The sequence below is a fragment of the Amyelois transitella genome, chromosome 16, assembly GCF_032362555.1.
Source record: "Amyelois transitella isolate CPQ chromosome 16, ilAmyTran1.1, whole genome shotgun sequence".
In the NCBI taxonomy this organism is placed as follows: domain Eukaryota; kingdom Metazoa; phylum Arthropoda; class Insecta; order Lepidoptera; family Pyralidae; genus Amyelois; species Amyelois transitella.
Window position 1 is genome coordinate 8,287,720 of NC_083519.1, and position 14,328 is coordinate 8,302,047.

The 14,328-nt window shown below is 34.9% G+C and overlaps 1 protein-coding gene across 1 annotated transcript in view; it reads left to right on the top strand.

Annotated features, from left to right (window-relative positions):
* The first annotated feature begins 3,718 nt into the window (after positions 1-3,718).
* The window catches only part of LOC106129765 (lachesin), a 105,513-nt gene continuing 94,903 nt past the window's right edge, over positions 3,719-14,328 (top strand). The window contains exon 1 of the mRNA XM_013328431.2: positions 3,719-3,904. The gene's annotated coding sequence lies outside the window, so the exon portion shown is untranslated. The remainder of the gene's footprint in view (positions 3,905-14,328) is intronic.

Sequence of the window (14,328 nt, forward strand, 5' to 3'; positions counted from 1 at the left end):
ATGAGATTTAATATTGAAAAAAGAAAAATATATATTGAGTTAGCCTCGAAGTAAGTTCGACACTTGTGTTACGAGATACTAACTCAACGATACTATGTTTTATAATAAATACTTATATAGATAAACATCCAAGACCCAGGCCAATCAGAAAAAATCACGCCTGTTTCCCGGAGGTGTAGGCAGAGACAACATCTTTCCACTTGCCACGATCTCTGCATACTTCCTTCGCTTCATCCGTATTCATAACTCCCTTCATGCAAGCTCGGCGGTTTCGGGTACTCATATGAAAGCTCAATAGTAGTATTATTAAGATGACTTCTTGTTAAGTCGATTTTAATGATTCTGTCATCGTTTAGCGTTTGCGCATGTTTTATGAGTGTGTTGGTTCAAGTCATAAGCTTTTGGTTTTTGTCACTTTCAACTAGGTGACCCAATCTACAGCTCGTAGAAGATGTTGGAGGTGAATATAGGAGGAAGCCCTTTTAAAAAGCCCGTGTGTGTGTGAATTCTCTAAATGTCATATCCAACAAACAGATCGATGATATAATTTTAAAATCCTCGGGCGTTCGTCAAATCAAAATGACTCCTTCTCTTCTGTCGACTGTTAAATTATAAAAAGCCCGCTGTCTCTTAATCTCTTGGTGACCAAAAAGCATGGCGTCGCATCGTTCACTTTCAGACTTTTGACTTTTGAATACTTGCTTATCCAATTCTTGATCGCGGTCATAGATTTGTCACAGGGATGACGCATCCAAAAAAAATATTAAATTCGATTGATGCGATAACAAACAAACAATAACAAACAGTGACTTGCCGCTTTTTTTTTACTTAATTATAGTAATTATACTTCTCTAGTTCCTTTATAGTTTACTGTTTGCCTGGAGGAAATCCCGTTATACAAATCACTTGCAATAGGAATAAGTCCGCTATTGCAATTGATTTGTTTCTTTTATAACTATGTACTATTATTTCTTGTAACTGTGTTGGTACACTTACTAAAAAAGCGTGCTTGTTTGGAACATTGACTCTTTACTGAGTTGTGTTTTAATAAGTTTGAATTGATGCTTTTACGGTCAGGAATATGCATGCGCAATATGGCTGCCGCGAGACACTTAAACACTAGCGTTGTCCCGTTTCAAAATAAATGCTGTGTTAAATAAAAAGCGAAACAGCGATAGGGTTTAGCGGACATTCAGCGTATTTGCGGACTCTCTTCAGAGAGTTACTGAACCCAACATTAGTAGGATGATGAAAGAAGATATTCTATGAATTGCGCCAAGCACTACAAAGCAAATATTTTATAATGTCTCTGAGAAAACACACGTATAATCTGTCGAGATTTCGATCAAAGAGCACACACAAACTCGCAAATTAATTTCAGTTTACTCAAGTCATGTTTACTTTGGAAATTTTCACATTTTCATTTTGAAACAGGTACGTACGTATTAAAGTAATATTTCTGTTTATTTTAAGGCTTCGCTTTTATGTGCTTTCGTTATATAAAATATGCAAATGATTTATTTTTTTATGCCTATACCATGTCTCATTGGGGCAACGTCACCATTTTCAATACATATATATATAGTTAATAATATAGTTATGGTACCGTGTGGTTCTCGGCACTTAAAAATAGGACCACTCCACATCTTACCCGCCGTAAAAGGCGACTACGGGAAAGGCTAATAAAGCAGAGATTCTTCTTATAGGCTAGTAACCTGTCACTTTTTAAATCTCAATTTCATCATTAAGCAATTCAGTTGCATGTGGCGTTTCCATCTTTTCAAGACTATGGGCTTGGTCTACCCCGCAAGGGATATAGACTTATGTATAGATTTGGCCAGTTGTAACTATTACTGAAGAATCCCAGTTCACAAGGCAGGCGAAGAAGTATTTAGTTGGCATACAATATGTTTTTTCTTCTACCGGAACTACCAGTACAGCATAGAAGATAACTTCTATGCTGTACTGGTAGTTCTATATGGCGACTATAGGATTTAACACGTGGATATAAATCCACGTGTTAAATCCTATAGTCGCCATTTTTGAATATATTTTTCACAGAAAAAATGTACATTAAAATTATAATTTTGTATAAATGCCAAAAAAAGTCTGTTTGTTTTCTCCTCAAGCGTTATGCACCGAACTAAATTTCTTGAAATTCTCGCGTAGGTATATAAAAATTAATCTAAATCTTTCATCCTGATAAAAACTATAGACCACGTCCCATTTCAAAATACATGTATTCTCTTGTAGGTGACGCTAAATTCGTGTTGGCGATGCCGCGTGTAAAAGCTAGTACATACATACATATGGTCACGTCTATATCCCTTGTGGGCTAGACAGAGCCAACAGTCTTGAAAAGACTGAATGGCCTCGTTCAGCTATTTGGCTTAATGATAGAATTGAGATTCAAATAGTGATAGTTTGCTAGCTCATCGCCTAAAAAAGAATCCCAAGTTTGTAAGACTATACATTAGTCGCCTTTTATGACATCCATGGGAAAGAGATGGAGTGGTCCCATTCTTTTTTGTATTGGTGCCGGGAACCACACGGCAAAAAAAGCTAGTATTATATAAATATCGATAAAATGGAAATAGAATAGTTTAAAAAAAAACAGCATTAAAGCTGAGAACATAACACTCTTTCCGTACAGCTATGCACGAAGATGGCTCAACCTCATTTGTTTACACACATTCAAATAATAAACACGAAGTAACTTTTCTATTTAATCCCGCCCAAGGGTAAGGTTTTATCAAAGTTTAAAGTTTCGGAGATGGCACGCTCAGATAGACATAATGCCCGAAGTTTGGTTAAGGTGTGCCCCTGTGGTGCGATGAGCAAGATATGAAATGAACTTGAGTAATGAAAAAGATACAGTATGTGTTGCTTAAGATGATAAGAGTTTTTGATAACTTTTTGCCGTGTGGTTTCTGGAGAATAGAATCACTCCAAATGCTTTCAATCGATGTAGTAAAAGGCGACTAAGGGATAGGCTTATAAAGTTAGGATTGTCATTGTAGGCGATGGGCTAGCAACCTGTCAATATTTGAATCTCAATTCCATCATTAAGTCATACAGCTGAACACGGCCTTACAGTTTATTGGATCTATCTACCTTGCAAGAGATGTAGACATGACTATACGTATGCATGTATTTATTTAGATTACATATATAATGAATGACAATGAAAGAATGTAAATTGATCAAATTGAGGATTTCCTGGCAAAAGGTCAGGTCAACAGTACCCGTAACCGACGGCCTGGCGTAAATACAGTAATGAATGTGGATGAAGCGGAATAAGGTTGTGACAAGGTGAAGTCTCTGCCTATCCCTCCGTGAACGAGGTGTAATTTTTGAGTTTATTTATATATGTAAATAGAATGCAATGCATTGCAATCATCCCTAAAGACTAAATCTTCAATATATAAATACTAACAAAAACTTTGACATCATAGCGTCCTTTTCGAGTGAAAAAAGTAACTTCTACGTAGCGCCTTCGTAGCACCTCTACAAATTTTGTTTTCACACCGCTCTGACAGATGGCGGCAGTGGTATCTTAACGAAATAAAACGCAACTCAAGTTATCCATTCCTCAATGCGAACTTTTCACTTGTATGAATATATTAATATGCAAAAACAAAACGAATGTAATTATAAGTAAATAAAAACCCCGATATGTGATGTAGGATTTAAATTTAGTACGCCGCGGTCTCCCGTGGCAGAAGCACGGTTGCACGGGTACGCTTTCGCATTTTTTTTCCGGAATAACGTAATAATACCGGCTGGTAATCATGGGAATACCAGTGAAAAATAATTGAAAAACGATTATTTGCGTTTAATTTAATGGTCAGTGTATTGATTCTGATCGGCTCCAGTGTTTTGTGTGTGTATTTATACGTCAGCGGTAAGTAAATAATGTGCCTTTTTTATGATTGTATTACTTATATCTGTAGTTTTTATTATATCTAGATCACGTATCACGTTGCATTTTTGAGACTGTTAGCTCTGTCTATCCCGTAACGGATAAAGCCGTGATGTGCGTGTATGTTTATAATTGTACCTATATATAAAATCACGTGACGTTATCACGAATGAATCTTATATTTCTTTCTCTTGGCGTTAGTGCCAGTTGAGTCTTCTCACCTCTCTAAAGGACATATCTCTGTCTGTATGTATGTATGAGTTAATCTCTAAAAGCTTTTGACGGATTTTGATCCTGTTTGAAATGTTAGGTAAAGGTTTTTCTAAGTATGGTTTTTATTTATAAATATTACCGGTTGCTTGTATCGACTAATTTAAAAGATGCTTATCTCATTCTCGTTTGGATACTTTATAAATAAATTATAATACTGAGCCACAGCAAGAAGTTAATAAAATAGCAAGTATAAGAATTTCCGCAGGGTAAGTTGCATAAATTTTCGATAATATTGATATTGTGCCGTGTGGTTTCCGGCACTAAAGTGCCTTGGCCATATGGAGTGTATCTTTTCCATGGATGTCGTAAAAGGCTAAATAAACTTAGGATTGTTCTCGAATCTTAATTCTGTCATTAAGCCATGTAGCTAAACATTGCCTTTTAGTCTTTTCGAGACTATAGGCTCTGTCTGCTCCGCAAGGGATGTGGACGTGACTGTATGTATGTACGATTAATACTCAAAGGTGGCGCACTCCAGGCTCCTCTCCAGAGGGTGAGAAAAGTATTATTTATGTTAGTGAGCCTATCGTTAGTTTTGATTTCTATCGACACTATTAAAAAGAAAAGCCTTTCTGACGAGTGTGCGGCCAATACTTTAGTTTCTTCATCAGCTGTTGCATCTTATCTTACCAGTGGTCTTTAGTTTCTTCATCAGCTGTTGCATCTTATCTTACCAGTGGTCTTTTTTTTTTGGACAAAGAACTAGCACACATTTGGGAGTGGTGTTCATTTTAAAGAACGTTCCGTTTCGTTTTAAAAGGGACGCTAGACTCAAGGTTTAAGTGTTCAGGTACTTTAAAGCTTTTTGACAAATATATTAGTTAAAGGGTCAGGTCAAAAGTACCCGAAACCGCCGAGCTTGCATGAAGAGAGTTATGAATGTGGATGAAGCGAAGGAAGTATGCAGAGATCGTGGCAAGTGGAAAGAGGTAGTCTCTGCCTACCCCTACGGGAAAGAGGCGTGATTTTATGTATGTACGAGTAAGTATATTAGTTAACACTTAAATTTTATTTATTGAACTGTAAAATAACGTGAAAATGTGCCTGCGAAGGCCTTGTTTCTTAATAAAATATTGATTTGGATTTAATTTATTTTCTTCTTCTTCTTCAAACCAGAATTGGAACTACCCTTAAAAAATTCTATCAAATCAATGCCCTTGTCGTTCACATGACTACCAATATAAACAACGCCCTATTCCTCCCTTGGCTCACTATTTTCATGAATTATTTACAGGTAAACATTTCCTTTCAATCAAACGTAACGGCCTCTCAAACAGCCCAGTGTAATTGAAAAATCCATAAGCTTTCAACCAATTATGTATATTATAGCTATCGCGTCTTTGTGAACTGACAGTTTTGTTAAAATAATACTTTGAGAATTATGTGTATTATCCTAATTGTTTTAATATTATTATTTTTTTTTTAAATTTTCCTCTGGATGTTACTACAGACCCAGAAGGAGTTTATTGCCAGTATACTCTATCAGGGACAGTGACATTTTCAAGCATTTTCTTTTTTTTTGTTTACTTGAAATATGAAAAACTATAACTTTGCTTATTACTACACTTAGTCTTCTTATTGTACAATTATAAGGGTTTATGATTGGTTTAACATTATGCATGTAGTATTTCTGCAAGTTAAATTGCATCTCTTATGTCTAATTTTGTATACTTATTAAATTTGCTTGGCTGCACTGCCTTTTTTTAAATTTACTTATAGCTATTTATTTTTGTTTCTATATTACTGATTTACTTCAAAATTCGTTGCTTTTGTAGGTGGCGTTTTATTCGTACGCTTTTTGTATATAGCGCTAAATTAGCGCGGGCTGAGCTGTACGTAAAAGGTTGTTACAAAATAAAGCTTGTAAAGATTTTATTTATTTGTTACTATCTACCGAACAGAACCCCGAAACATTGCCTGTAGTGTATTTATATTACTTACTCTGATGGTCTCGACCCACTGAAGCATGCATTTCATCCAAGCCTCCAGGCCGGTCTTTTGTGGCAGCTACACAATTAATATCGCCATTATTGTATACATTTGCAGAGTTATTGATATGTCAGTATATTAAGACCTACGACCTATGAGTGTGAGCCGACATACTTTGATAAATCAATGTATTTTTCCGTCCGATACATTTTTAACCGACTTCAAAAATGGAGGTTCTCAGTTTGACCCGTATGTATGTTTATCCATAATTGGCTTGCGTTTGGCCGAACCGATTTTGATGCGGTTTTCGGAAAAGTATACGCTTAACACAGGTTGTTTTAGTAATTTAACCTGACTGATAAAAAAGAAGGTTCTCAGTTTGACTCTTAAACATGTAAGTTTGTTAACCAATTTCTCGTGTTTGGCTAATCCGATTTTGGTGCGGGTGTCATAAAACGTGCTTATGTTTTTCGTATTTTATGCTCAATATTAATAACTACTTAAAACTTTTACAGAATATTTAGTTGCAACTTTCAAAATAAAAAATTAAATAAAATAAAGTTATTATTAAAGGGAGCTCCCACACAACAAACAACGAATTTCAAGTAACATTTTGGTCAATTTTAACAAACAGGTTTCACAACAAACGTGGCGATGGTACGACTCGCACTTGACAGATATTTATTCAGTTCCATTTTTGAATTTGAATCCTTAACAAAGCCAACCACAGCCAAGCAACTAATTCAAACGAAAATGTAAACAGATTTGAATTAAATTACGCAGATGTTCGAATGAAATTTGGAATTTTACTTCGGTTTCTTATAAAACATTTTCATGTAATTACTCCATTGGTTCGGATGAATAGCCCTTTCAGGACCGTGGATTTCACTGAGTATTTTGTCATTACATACATACATACACATAATCACGTCTATATCCCTTACGGGGATAACCAAAAGTCTTGAAAAGACTGATAGTCTTGAAAAGACGGACTGAGAGAACGTGGCCTACTTTCAGCTGTTTGGCTATAATTGAGATTTAAAAAGGGGCAGGGAGCTAGCTCATCGCCTAAAAGACGAATCTCAAGTTAATCTAGTAGTTAGTCTCCCTTAATCGCGTTTTACGACATCTATGCGAAAGAAATGGAGTGGTCCTATTCTTTATTCGTATTTATTGTATTTTGTCGTTATTCGGATCGTTATTTCGATTTTCCTACCATTCTAAACTGAAGAGGAAAAAAAATTGGTGGTGGTTCTATTAGGGAAATTAAAATTACCCTTAATTAGCCTTCATATCAATTATTTCAGGTTATTGAGAAAAGTGCAAAAATTCTAAGATTAACAATGTTTTTCTTAAATCGAGATAACGCAGTTTGATAGTTTATCCGTTTACTTTCTATTTTAGTTTAGAGTTATGAAAATTTAATATTGTATTATTAAAAAACGTAAAATTTTTGACCCACTACAGAAATGAGAAATATATTTATTGAATATTGTTTTTCATCAATCGAAATAGCTACAATGCATTCACTCTCCGTCGCCTCCGACCAGCAAAAGCCGGCATTCTTTTGTGACTAATAAAAAATGCGAAACAGAATTATACCCCAATAACAATTCTGAAAAAATTACTCGAACGAAAAAGAAAAATTCTCAGGAAGAAAAATATCTTGATTTTCATTTTTTAAATATAACTTAAGAGGGGTAACTTGATTGATATGGAATATCTTAATAAGATTCGTTAAAGTGACCCTCCCTACTCTCCCCTCGACATTGCCGAAATGCGACGAAAATATGAACGTAAAAAAATATACCTATCTCCGTTTCGTAACCTTTTTTATAATTTTGCGACAGAAATTTGTCGTGGATAAATGGTTCGCACGTGATAAGGCGGAATTCTGGTGGAATAGTGACAGTTGAAAAATTGTGCCATTATAAATAATGTAATGATGTGAAGGGTGTGTCGAACTAGTCGAATGATTTTTGTACACATAACCTTTTTTGAACCGTAGGGGAAAGGCCCAAGAATTTTTTTACGTATTTTTATGAACTGGCTCTGTAAATAACACAGGATATAACTCTTCTTTATCAACGCGTCTACCGTGGTTCAATGTCCCTGGGCACATACATACATATAGTCACGTCTATATCTCTTGCGGGGTAGACAGAGCCAACAGTCTTTTCAAGACTGATAGGCCACGTTCAGCTGTTTGGCTTTAAGATAGAATTGAGATTCAAATAGTGTCAGGTTGCTAGCCCGTCGCCTAAAAGAAGAATCCCAAGTTTGTATGCCTACCCCTTAGTCGCCTTTTACAATATCCATGGGAAAGAGATTGAGTGGTCCTATTCTTTTTCTATTGGTGTCGGGAACCACACGGCACCAATAGAATGCTAAAAGTTGTGTAGTTTTCGCTAAACGTTTTAAGTAAAGTAGAACAGCATCCGTAGCATGACACGCGTGATGCCGTTTTTGTCGCGCGAAAAACTATCGCCACATTCACTTCATAATACAAACAGTAACAGCGATAGTTTATCGCGCGATATGAACGGCATCGCGCGTGCCATGCTACGGGGACAAGATTAGTTCATATCTACTTAGGAATGAAATGAGGAAAGGGGACTAAAGTATGAACATGCACGTTTTGACAGTGAATTTATCTCTTTCTCTCTCAAGTTTACGAATTCTCAAAACTTTCACGGTTGCACCGTCAAGATTTTCTATGATTGCTTCTCTACGAAATAAATTTCGTTATTATCTGAAAACGAACTTTATTGGTTCAAATATTTGACGGTCTCTGATTGGTGGAATGGAAACAAAGCACGCAACGCATGTGTTCGAGTTAGATCAACGAAATTAGATTCCTTATTTAAAAAATATCCAACACTTTTGCTCGCTATAGCTCCTTTAGTACGTAAGTACTCAACAATCACAATGTTCTGTATACGAACTGAATTAACGCAAGTATTTGACGGCCCCTGATTGGTGGAAACAGATCACGCAGCCGCAGTGTTTGAGCTACTCTTAGTAATCGTATCCCGTGTGTTTGTGTACCTCTCCACACAACCCGCAGTCAAGACCCACTTGTTTTATACTGTTTTGCTTACTGTTTCTATTCGAAAAATGTATAAGTACTCGTACAATTCAATTGAAAATTATCTTTGATACATTAAATACAGACGAGTTTTTCATTTTGAGTAAGTAACAGAACTCCACGACACAAACAAGAAATCACATTGCTTACCTAGGGTCCTACATTTTCTTACATACATATAATCACGTCTATATCCCTTGCGGGGTAGACAGAGCCAACAGTCTGAAAAGACTGATAGGCCACGTTCAGCTATTTGGCTTTAAGATAGAATTGAGATTCAAATAGTGACAGGTTGCTAGCCCATCGACTAAAAGAAGAATCCCAAGTTTATAAGTCTACCCCTAAGTCACCTTTTACGACATCCATGGGAGAGAGATAGAGTGGTCCTATTCTTTTCTATTGGAACCACACGCCACATTGTCCTAATTTCCACAATATTCTTGATCTGACCTTTCTGAATTAATCATTTAAATAAAATAATATCTTCACTTTTTGTTATATTATGGAATGAGATACCCTAAAAGAATAATGTGTAATTAATTTTATGAAAAATTTGCTTCATTATAAATATTCACGATGGAACTTCAACTATATTTTACTTTCAAATTGTGATACCTTAATTATTATTAAAATGAGATTGGGTTTTCGGACATTTTCTTCTCAAAAAGTAGTAACAATCGTAGCGTTTGTCCCAGGGTCCTCTTGTACGTCGCCCAGGGGTCGGTTTACGACTGTGATCAAAGGAGTAACACGGTTTTAATAGTGACTGTCAGTGGTCGAACGGTAAAGTTGCCAGTATGTCAAAACCAATTATGCCAAAAAACTATTATGACAAAAAATTCAATGCGTAACTCGTTATGCAAAACGAGTTATTTTTGTGTCCTATTTTAATAGGAAACAAAAAATTAGTCGAATGAAAGGGATCCCTTTCTTTCATAATGATGATTGTTTTTGAAACGAAATAGGTATGAAGAGAACATTTCATTTGCGTCATACGCATTTCTCATTCGGTTATCCCCATGTCTCATTAAACTTTCAACGTATTTTTACGCCAAACATCGGAAAATGGTGTACACTTCAATATTTTTGGAAACATACAACTCTATATTGTGTCTTTAGGTCTGTTTTTGAATTGCACTATTTTTAATGTTAGTGTTGTTGTTTACTACTATTAAAAAAAAGAAAAAAAAAGAAGGGGTAGATTGAATCAGTAAAAGAGAAAGAATCTGAATCTTAATTCTATCTTCAGTCTTTCTTGGCTCTGTCTAGCCCGCAAGGGATAAAAACTTGTTTATATATATATGTAAAGAGAAAAAAATATGTACTTAGTAAAAATAGAAAAGTTCGTTGCCTATAAAAATAATTCGAAATCCTGCGGACCATAAAAATTGGGAAACTGGCCACAATAATGAAAAACAAAAAACAAAAAATATTACGAGCTTCTATTTTCTAGATTTTATTTTTATAAAAATAATAATAAAGTTCTCCAAATAAAAGTCCGTATGTTTGTCAAGTAATTTTATAGCAATGTGTTAAGTATTTTCCGTTCCGTAGTGACGTTCCGTTCCGTTTACAGAGATGGACCATTACATTATGATCGGAAGCTGTCTTATCTCACAAATTATTTAAAGGATGTGTATACAAGAATTTATTTTTCCGGAAAAATTAGGAAACACATCTTTTTCTTGACTATCTTTCACATTCTAATAATATTTGGAAAATTTGCTAGAAATACATACGCCTCTTTCCCCGAGGGACAGGCAGAGACTATATCTTTCCACTTGCACATACAAAAAATAAGTACTTTAAAAAGAAAATTAAACCGTGATGTTAATCGTTATTTCAAAAGCCTCTTGATATTTCAACATCAAAGTAAGTACGGATTAATAATGCCGTGTGGTTCCCGGCACCAATACAAAAAAGAATAGGACCACTCCATCTCTTTCCCATGGATGTCGTTAAAGGCGACTAAGGGATAGGCTTATAAACTTGGGATTCTTCTTTTAGGCGATGGGCTAGCAACCTGTCACTTTTTGAATCTCAATTCTAGCATTAAGCCAAATAGCTGAACGTGGCCATTTAGTCTTCAAGACTGTTGGCTTTGTCTACCCCGCATGGGATATAGACGTGACCATATGTAATGTATTAATATCTCTTTGTAACTTTATACCAAATATGGCGTTCATTCAGTTTCTTCCATATTCTGTCAATGAATCGTCGCTAACGTCGGTAAATATGCGCATATTTTCAGGGCTCGATTGTATGCTAAGTTTGTATTCAGATTTGTGAAATACATACATATAAAACTGAGCAAGTACATGTTTTTGTATTGCTTGTAAAAGTGAACTTTCAAGCACCAAATTTCGAATGTCTTAAAAAACGGAGATGTTAGGAGTACCTGTAATCGTCGGATATTAAAAGACTAATGAGTGTGTAAAAAGCGGGAGAGCTCTGTAATAATGTGTAAGGATCGAAGCAAGTGGAAATCCATAGTCTCTGCCTACCTTAATGGGAGACAGGCGTGATGATATAAATGTATGTATATATGCTTGGTGTGCTTCTATGCCGTCTGAGTAAGTATATGTTGTGTTATCTGCCTCTCTTTCTGTTTCAAATTGTATAGAACACTGACCGCCTAGAAAAAAGTCAATATTTAAAGAAAAAAAAAAGAAAAAAAGTGAAAGTGAACAATTGAATATTATAATTTTTCTTCAATTAAATTTTTTTTTTTCTGTATTGAAAAGACTGGAAGGCCACGCTCAGCTGTATAGTTAACTTATGAAATTGAGATTCAAATAGTGACAGGTCGCTAGACATCTACAGGAGAATCCCAAGTTTGTAAGGCTAAGAAAGTTGGTTATTATATCGTTTTCACCAAGCTTGATGCGACTTTAATAAATATTCAACATCTATCGTGCTCTTTTCTGACTTTTACAACTTGTTTAAACATTCAGACGGTCTGAACGTAAAGGCGGATGCAGTCTTTAACATTCTTAAATGTTTCTATAATTCGATTTGAGTTAACACTTTTTTTTATTTCTACAAAAAATTCGATGTACAAATGACTAGGTATATTTAATTTTTTGTATTTTTGCAGTTTTTCGTTACGGAGATATGGACTTAGTTAATTTTGTTTTACACCGCGCTTATTAGCTTTAAAAATCACATAAATTGGCATTGGATATTTCATTTAAACGAAAAGTTTTTATGTATTTTTATATTTATGTATATCAAGGAAAAAGTAAGAATAGAACTTAATTAAAGAGAAATTTAGTACAAGGGCACTACTTATTTCTATACTTTTGTTAGTTATAATGAGATACCACAGAATTATTAATAAATAAGGTACTTTATATACGTGTCAAGTGTAATTTATTTAAAGAAACTTCTATCGTCAAAATTTAAATTTTATAAATTTACATACCTAAGTCTTCGTTGAACACTTGATTTATTACATGTACCGTCACAAGTTACGTAACGCTCGATTTACCGATTACTACCGCGCGATTATACATTAATGTACTAGTTAACTTTTGAGGTTTGAGCATTAAGATGATATACCACGTATGTATGGATGTGGATACTCCATCTCTTTTAGATTGTACAAGTTAATTAAGAAGAATGTTAAAGTCATGGTGTATTTGTTGCTAAATTTTATACGTCCTTGCTAAAGGTAAGGTCTAATTAGGAGTATCTATCTCTATCTCTAATCAAGAGTAATCTAAACAAAATTGTGATTAATTTGGAGAAAACCAAAAATAATAACGTTGCATCGTTTGTGGCAAGTGAAAAGAATTTGTAGTTTCTTCCTCCCGTAAGGAGCAAGATTTTATGTGTATTTTTATAAGTACTTTTGGCATTATAATGGGATGTCTAAAACATATTTTACCAGTCGCGAAATTATTAAATCTATTACAGTAATCTACTTTGTCTTAGAATAACCACGTATATGTATCTAAATAATAATAAAAAAAAACCATCTGGAAAGAATATTACAGTAATAGTAGGCGATAAAATACTCAAAGAAATCTCCCATCTACGGGGATGAAAAATGTTCGTTCCGATCCCACGCTGTGCCCGAATGAAGAAAGAGATGGAAAAGACGTATTACACCGATTTTAGTTAACCTCCGATGTTAAAAAGTGGGGTTGTATATGGATAAAGTGACAACGAGGAGTTGTATAAGTATAATTTCCGATTTTCATGCGAACACTATTTTCTTTAGCTTCCAATCAATCGATAAATAATAATAAAACATTGAAAAATATGTACAGTGAATAATAAAAAAAAATGGCCGACAGTAGAACTAGTAGGTAGTATCTTTATAAAGAATTTGAAAAAAGATCTGTCTGTTTGTACACGCTATCTCTGGAACTACTGGATGGATTTTAGTATGTCCTTTATCCCCCATAGTATGTAGTAGCACGTGTGACACTGCGCCGTTTTAATCGCGCGATAAACTAGCGCTGTCCCGTTTCACATCGTTATAAAAAGCGAAACAGCGATAGTTTTTTACGCCATAACAATACCACGCTACGGAGCAGGAGTAACAGGATTTTATCACCGCGAAAAAGTTGGTTATTTATAAGAAGATTAACTTGAATTACAGCTATGACGTGGTCAGTTAGTATTGATATAACTTACCTACCTTGCTATACCTATGAAAAAAAAAATGCAGCGTACCACAAATTCAGCGTATCCAGGTCAGCACTACATCACAGATGCTATTTGCAGTAAAAATCCACACAATACCGTAGTTTACAACTGTCATAATTGTTATGTATACAGCGAAATAGTTCACAAAGAAATATTGAATCAATTTGTTCGTCGATTCTAACGCGACGGGGACAAATAAATCATGCATGACTGTGAAATATTACCGGTTGTCGGAACGTAACTCTTTACTAGATATTGTGATGGAGAATGCGGTTTGCATTGTGTTTATATAGTTTATCTTCTGTGAGAACTTTTTAGTAATGCGGTCTGTAGAGTATTTGCGTCTATTCCGTAAGGAAGTAAAGACGTAAAATGTATGTATCTAGAAGTTAATGGACCTAGAGAGGACATAGTTTAAAAATAAAAATATATCTTTACAAATAGTTTCTGACATAGCTAC